This window comes from Myotis brandtii, unplaced genomic scaffold, assembly GCF_000412655.1.
Source record: "Myotis brandtii unplaced genomic scaffold, ASM41265v1 scaffold185, whole genome shotgun sequence".
Lineage (NCBI taxonomy): Eukaryota > Metazoa > Chordata > Mammalia > Chiroptera > Vespertilionidae > Myotis > Myotis brandtii.
The window spans coordinates 9,634,516-9,643,151 of NW_005356870.1; positions in this window are offsets into that span (position 1 = coordinate 9,634,516).

The following is an 8,636-nucleotide window of genomic DNA, read 5'->3' on the forward strand; positions in this document are numbered from 1 at the left end:
TTTTTATTGCCCCAATAATCAAGGTCTTTAGAGTTTCATGGTGTTTTCTCTAATACAGATAACATGCTGAACATTGTTGACATCCTGCTTTTGATTGCCAAGGATAACTAAAAAACTTGCTTTGAATGGTATTATGAAAACATTGAAAGAAATAACTCTGCTGTTGAATTATGTATTCTATACAGTCAGTTAAAGCGGGAGGAGCAAACCTTTCAAGATGATTTTAAATAACAGATATAGATATCATTATTGGATTTGTCTGGAAAAAAAGGAAGGAAAATTCCAACATCTGTTTTGGTTGACACATGTAGGGCTCAGCCCTGTCCCCACCTTGTGGATCCACCCCCCCTTCCCATCCTTTTTAATTCCTTTTTCTTTACTCTGACTTCATGCTTAGAGAAAAAACTCAAATGAGGATCAAGTAGTAATCCTGGAAATTTATCAACTTCTTCCATAACACTACCATTGCTCGGAAAACATTTTGAAGATTCTTTTATTGCACTGATTTTCAACCTTTTTTTTTTTAATCCCATGGCACATATAAACTAATTACTAAAATTCTGTGCACACCCAAAAATATATCTTGCTGATCTGATAAAAAAGGGTATAATTTTGATTCATGCACACGCAGATGGCATGAATTGTTGTGTTGGCTGTGGTCATCTTTTTATTTGACAACTTAAAGGAAGAGAGGTCCATGCCCCTGACTAAATAGTCAGGTGTTGCATGTTTTTTTAAAATTTTTGCAGCCCTCTGGTTAAAAATTGCTGCTCTATTTGGATTGGTCTTCAGAGCAAGAAATAAACCCCATGATGAAGTCAATCTTACCGGCTTAACCTGCATTTTAGGGCCACATACAGTGGAACTAACATGGACTTTAGAGTTCCGTAACTGTTCAGAACCCAGGCTGTGTACTCAATAGAGGTGTGAGGTTTTAGACAAACTACTTAAGCTCTTTGAACCCCAGTTTTCTGGTTACAACAGTACGTACCGGGAAGGGTTGTGGTGTGGATGAAATGCAGTCATGTGCCTAAATCCAGTGTGCTATCTTCTTTCCCCCTCCTCTGTTCCCTGCGCCTGATTTCCCATCAAAGCTTCCTCTGAAGTCTGACTTCACAGTCAAGCTGGATGCTTGCTAGAAAATGAGGAGCTAGACTTGGGTGTTAGGGAAGCAGAAAATGGTATCCCTGAGGCTGGAGGCCACTGTAAGGCCTAGGAGAAGAGCGAGGCAGGCCAGGAGAGTGGGAAGTAACACTCTTGAAAGCCACTTAGGCAGTCCCTGGTGTCGTTGGTCAATGTGTTATTAGTGCTGAGTTACTTGGAGTCTGACGTAAGAGCAGATATAAGAAATGAATGGCAGCTATTGCCTTGACATGAGTCCAATAATTTCTGTTTCTTGTTACATCCAGTTTGGTCCCTTCAGTCCCAGTCAAATTCATGGTCAGTTAAAGTTCCTTCTACCTGTCGGATCAGTTCTCTGCACCATCATTTCTCACCTGCAAGGGCATCTTATTTGGACAAATGGGAAAGGCTTAGTGCCCCTAGGATAGGTAGGGACTTGCTCACCCTTTCTCTTCATTGTCAAAGGTAAGGGTTGCCAAGGTCAGGACAGAGTCTGGTTGTAGCAGTTTGACAATTGTATCCCTCATTTTTGAGTACATACACTCTTGTGCAGTCTGATCTCCATTTACTTCACTCATTCACTGGTCATTCATTCAAAACACTTATTTGTGGAGCAGTTGGCCTGGGAAGGAGAAGGGAGCATCCTGTAGCATCAAGGGGGAAAGAAGAGAGAATGCACAGAGAGATAGCCTTGATTTTGTATGACCTTTGACAGTTTCTAACATGAAATATGATCTAACTTGGAAGGGCAAGACCTGCTATTACTGGAAACATTAAAACATTTAAAAAGTCAGTTCCAAAAGAACTTCCAGAAAGGTTTTAAAAAATGAGTAGCCATGTTGGAATGACTGTGTAGTATTTCAAGTCTTCCAAGTGTTCAACTAACATTTATTAGTCTCTCCTGTGTGCCTGGTGCAGGGACACAGGAGAGATGTACCAATCCCTGGTAGTGGGAGTTGCAGAATGAACTGGAAAGTCCCTGACCATAGGCACTCAGTTACTGTCTAAGTGTAGATACCTCGTAGACAGCACCAGGGATTGTGGGGGAGAGGATGTGGTCAGCAGGTGGACCTGGAGGGTGGGACAGGAAAGGTGTTATGGAGGAGGCACTATCTGAGTCAGTCCTGCAGAATGAGCAGGATTTTATGGGGCAGATATGGCCTTTTGTTAGTTACATGTCCCATCCAAGCACTTGTTTGGAATTTCTATTTCATTTGCTACTTAGAGAACAGTTCTTGGGAAACACACATTTTCTATCTCGGGATGGGAAGAAAGTTGGGATTCTTTTTGTGCAGTGTTTTTCACAGAACTTCTTTGTGTTGCCAAGCTTACTGGTAGCTTACTGTTGCTGAAGCTTGTCAAAATTCTCCTATCCAATGTGTGATTGAACTAAATTGCAAGCCTTTGCCTCGGGCACAGGAACCTTCCGCCACCCCCAGTGCTTCCAGGGGTGGGCGTGGGGTGGGGATGGTCTGTCTTTTGTGATTTATCTACAGAGCAAATGATATCGAGTCACAATTCCCAGGCTTAAACCTGCAGCAGGGGTCAGAAATAGTTTAAACTTAGTGATCTGCACTAACAAATGCAGTCTGCCAAAAACGATTGTTTTCTTTTGTTTTTCAAAATGATTCTTTTCTTATTCGCATGAATGATTGACCTGTTGCAGACTTCTTTTAAATGAGGTGAGGTAATGAAAGTGCTTTGTAACAAACGCTAATCTTGTTATTGTTATTAGGAATTATACTTTATTAAATATTGAATGATGATCTTAGAAAGTACAGGGGTTTTAATTGTGAAATTATTCTGAAGCATGCAGAATTTGGGAATAAGCTTTCCCTTTAGAGGTGGTTCTCAACCTTGGCTGCACATTAGAATCACCTGGGAATCTTTTTAAAATCCTGATTTCTGGGCCTCATCCTCCAGAAATTCTGTTTCTTTGTTATGGGGTGGGACCACTTGAATAGGTCCCACCTGACAAATATTTGGACAGTAGTGTTGAATATTCCATTTTCAGGTTGTGAGTGGTAGGTAACTTCAATACAGGTTGGGAAACATAGGTGTTTAGTATAAGAATAAAGGATGGGGAAATGTACCTTAGTTATTTATGAAAAAGGAAGAATCTATAATTTTATTTTGTACCATAAAAATACCTCCCAATCACATGTAATATCAGACTTTAGATTTAGCCCATGGTGGAGTTTGCTTGATGTCTGTGGAAAGACTATTACCAAATCCAAGTGCAGACATTATAATTTTTCCCCTCAATTTCATTCTTCCCCTCAATTTATATATACATACATATTTTTCATATCACTCTAAGTAATTTTTGTTTCCTTAAATATTTACCCTCTATAGATATCATTAGATAGTATTACCTCTGCAAAGTCATTATTTAGGCAAACAATACAGATCTGATTTTTCAAATCTTTCCATATAAATTATTCCTCAAGTTTTAACGTGTTTATTACTTTCTGCCTTGTAAATTTACTTTATTTTTCTTACCAACAGTCCTAAGCACAACACTGTGACGCTGATTCTCTGGGTCCTTTTTGAGATGACCACATCACTTTTAAGTGGGACTAGATGCCTGTGTTTATACCACCCACTCTTCAGTCCCTTTTTTAAAAAAAATATTTTATTGACTTTTTATAGAGAGGAAGGGAGAGGGATAGAGAGTTAGAAACATCGATGAGAGAGAAACATCGATCAGCTGCCTCCTGCACACCCCCTACTGGGGATGTGCCCACAACCAAGGTACATGTTCTTGACAGGAATTGAAACTGGGACTCTTCAGTCCGCAGGCTGACGCTCTATCCACTGAGCCAAACCGGTGGCAGTCCCTTTTTTTTGTAGGTGTCATCACTCATAGTAAATCCCGTTTTAGCTTCTTATAACATTTCTATGTCTCTCCCACTATTATACCTTTACAAGGACTGTACTTCCATTGCAGAAAGGTGTTTTATAACATGCGCTATGGAGATACTAGCTTATAGGCTAGACCTTATTTTATTGCCTGCCTCCATTTCTAATCTGACTGTATGACTGGGTTTCATGTCTCAGTTCTGAATGTTAACAACGCTGCACGGATGGATGCTGTGATTTGCCTGCAGAGCTTATTGGGATGTTGTTTGCTTCTCCTCCCCAAAGTCATTAATAAAGGCGGGGAAAGCCAGTTCAAAAGCAATCCCTGTGTTACAACACTAGCAACTGCGCCTCACCACAACACAAATTTAATGTGCCATCACCTAACCTTTCCTTCTGTTTTCTTTCATTCAGTCAGTGGCATCCCTTTCACTATGTTCATGGTGGGCATCCTCAGTGATTGAGCATCAACCTATGAACCAGGAGACTGCCGTTCGATTTCTGGTCAGGGCATATGCCCGGGTTGCAGGCTCGAGCCCCAGTCCGGGGCGTGCAGGAGGCAGCTGATCAATGATTCTCTTTCAGTTGATGTTTCCATCGCTCTCTCCCTCTCCCTTCCTCTCTGAAATAAAAAAAAATATTTTTAATAAAGTACAGTAGCACAGTTTTGTGAGTTGAATTAGACGAGTCCCTGAGCTTTCATTATGGTGAAAGTCAGGATTTAGGAGACTTTTCTAATGAATTAGTATTAACTGCATCAAAAGAGCTTAATGAGATTCACCTGGCATGATTTGTAGGGTGATTATTTTTCAGATTTATTGAGAAGAGAAGCCCTTTGATTTGTTATACTTTCAAGAAGGCAGCGGCTGGAAAAAGGCATGGCAAAGGGTCCAGGTGTGTTAAGGCATGATTGAGCACCTTAGCTACAGATTGGCGGGGGAGAATTCTTTGTTATGTTACACTGGTGTCAGGAGTCTGAGGCATACAACATGCAGAAAGAGCAAACGGGACTTATGGTCCTTCATTTAACAACCGTGTGCCTACCACACGGATGGCAATGAGGAATGAGATAGATACATTCTGTACTCCACAGACAGGTTATACTGGGGTTAGCTGGCAAGCGGAAAGACAATTTCAGTACAAGGTGACCAATGCTCTTATCTAGGAAGTTCAAGGTGCTGTAGGAGCCCATTGGGGAGCACCTATCCTCTTTAGAACTAAGTGATAATGGACACATATCATGTTTGGAACTGTTACCAGTTCTAGTGGAACTGGAGTGGAGTAAAAAAGTTGGGCATATCAGCTTAGAATACCAGTTTACATGGGTTAGTTATCATAGACTAATAATTTAGTTATATGAGCAAAAAACGGATTTGTAAGGCAAAGGAGAAAGAGACATGGGAAGTTTTTAGTATCACTGTTGGAAATATATGGGGTACACTATGTAAGTCTCACAAATATAAGAACATGTATAAATGCAATGCAAGATGAAGCGGTAGAAAGAATGCTATTAAGTATTATTCACTGCATACTCTTCACAGCACACTATACATAGTTGGTAGATAATCATCTAGTTGTGAATAGAATGAAGAAGATACAGGGGGTATAATTAGTTGTAATTGCAGTTAAGCAATGAATATAGCTGAGGGTAAACTTCCTTTGGGTTATTTCTAATGACCGAGAGAGAGCAGCTGTCCCAGAACTGCATCCCATTGCATCTCTGTCCATGTCAGAGAATCTGTGGGGGGACCATCCAGGCCTTTCCCTTGCAGGGAAGTAGCTGTCTTTCTCCAGTGAGCTTCATGAGTGCCCTTTAGGTTGGAGCTTTAGATTAGAATCTATTATCCAATCCTGAAACACCCAAAGGTGGCTTTGCCCCCAGGGAAGGGCACAGGCTGAGAGAAGCCAGGTGCTGCAACGGCCCTGACCTGGCTGTGCTGGCCTTGGAACTCTTAGAAGTGCCCTTGATGCAGAGACGATGCACCCCGCTCTGAGGATCCAGCTTTGCTTGTAACAGGGGGACAGTCTGTGATGTGTTAGCTTGACAGTCTTAGATGTAGGCTCTTAACTTCAGCATCTTTGTTCATGTTCCTAAGTTGTATGTTGCATACATGTTTAGTTCTGATCGGTTTCCCCCATGTTCTTTAAAAATTGCTGCTAAGCCAGGATATTTCTTTCTTCATGAAGGTGTAGTGACTTGCACTGCTACTGATAGCATTCCCCTTTCACCACCCTCCATCTCTTCTGCTCTTTTTGATTACCTGTAGTCTGTATCAACTGCTGATCTTGGCTTCTAATTCTTCTTTTTAAAAAAATACATTTTTATTGATTTCAGAGAGGAAGGGAGAGGGAGATAGAAACGTCAATAATGAGAGAGAATCTGCTGCCTCTGGCACGCCCCCTACTGGGGATTAAGCCCACAACCAGGGCATATGCCCTTGACCAGAATCGAACCCAGAACCCTTCAGTCTGCAGGCAGATGCTCTATCCACTGAGCCAAACCATCAAGGGCTTCAATTCTTATGTTTTGAGTTCAAAATATAAAATGGTGACATTATCTTTCTAAAAGTTTTGTCACTATCTTCCTAAAAGATAGGTAAGGATGAAGATAGAATAACACAGATTAGAGAATCAAAGGTAGAGAGACAAAGCAGCAGGGCCCAAAGCAAAAGAATATATGGGCTGTGGTTACCCACTTTGCTGGGCACTGGAACATTTATCAGACTTGAGACTCTGATGAGCTTTGCCATCTTAAAAATGCCCCTGTTCTCTCTGTGCTGACGATGATGTGCAGCAAGTGTGCTGTGTGAAAATAAGACTTGGTTAAAAAAATTGCAGTTTGTACTCTCGATCCTTCTGAGATGACAGATTATGAACAATGGGTTTGAAAAATGGACACCTATTGTAAAAAGGCACATTTGGGTGATAACTGAATACAGGAAAAAGCAGGCAACACATTGGTTTCTCCCATTTACCACAGCATAGCTGCCTGCCAAGTGAAAAAATATTACAAAGAATTCTTGTGGGGATGGAACTATTCAGTGTCTTGACTATCTGTGGAGGTAGATTCATAAATCTGCTCTGATGATAAAATTCTATCAGACCTAATAAACACATACACACACACAAGTATAACTGGGGAAACTGGAATGATTACTGGATTGTATAATGTCAATTTCCTGGTTGTGATAGTGTATTGTAGTTTTGCAAAATGTTACCAGTGGAACAAACTCAAAAAAGTATACAAAGGATCTCTCTATATTATTTCTTATAACTGCACACAAATCTATAATTATCTCAATAAAATTTTCAATTAAAAATGACTTGCAGTGAAATCTCTGTTTATTGTCAGTCTTGTATCATGATGATCTTTGCTTCTGAGAAAAATAAAATTAGAAAAATTACTTTAAAAATTAAGATGTAAGAATATAGTTGTAAAGGAAAAATATTATCTGGACATTTTAGCTAATTAATTTGCTTATAAGGAGAATGATATCTTAATCGAATAGTTTCTTGGAAAGAGGCTTAGTTTAAAATGTTCACAGTAATATATGAAATTTGGAAATAATGCATAAAGATGCACTTTCAGTAAAATTTTAAATGATGTGATATGTGTGTGAGACTTTATTTGACAACTAGAGGCCTGGTGCACAAATTTGTGCACAGGTGGGTTCCCTCGGCGTGGCCTGCGGAGTTTGGGCTGAAACTGGCAGTCCAATGCCAGCTGCTGCTCCTACCTGCTGCTCCCACTCATCCCAGCCCCACTGCACCTGCTGTGGGCTCACACCCAGTCAGTCCTGATCGGGAGAGGCTCCGGCCGCCAGTGGTGCTTGCAGCTGTGAGCCCTGCGTCTGGCGCCCATCCCAAAGGGGATGGGGGTGGGGGCAGGACATAATCGGCCCTCCGGGAGGTTGGTGGGACACTCGTGCTGGTCCTGGATCCGTCCTGCTGACATTCCCGCCAGATGTCGGGAGCCACCTGGTGGCTGCTTTTATATCGTTTCTTTCTTGTGGAGTGTCCAGGGAGGGGTAGTGGCCGAGGTACCTGAGGCTGACTTCCAGGAGGCCAGTGACGGGTCCGTCAGTGCCTGGCCTGTTCTCCAGAGATTGGACCTGCTGCCACTGGGCCAGTGGGCCGCCGGGAGAGGTCAGCTGAGCGGCACTCCTACTGTGTGAGCACACTGATCACCAGGGGGCAGCTCCTGCATTGAGCATCTGCCCCCTGGTGGTCATTGCATATCATAGCAATCGATCGACTGGTTGGTCATTGAGTTGCTTAGGCTTGTATATATATATATACTAGAGGCCCGGCAGGGGGCCGCCGGGAGAGGTCAGCTGAGCGGCACTCCTGCTGTGTGAGCACACTGATCACCAGGGGGCAGCTCCTGCATTGAGCATCTGCCCCCTGGTGGTCATTGCATATCATAGCAATCGATCGACTGGTTGGTCATTGAGTTGCTTAGGCTTGTATATATATATATACTAGAGGCCCGGTGCACAAAAATTTGTGCACTCGGGTGGGGGGAAGGGGGGGGGGTCCCTCAGCCCGGCCTGTGCCCTCTCGCAGTCTGGGACCCCTCAGGAGATAACGACCTGCTGGCTTAGGCCTGCTCCCGGGTGGCAGAGGGCAGGCCCAATCCCTAGGTGCAGCCC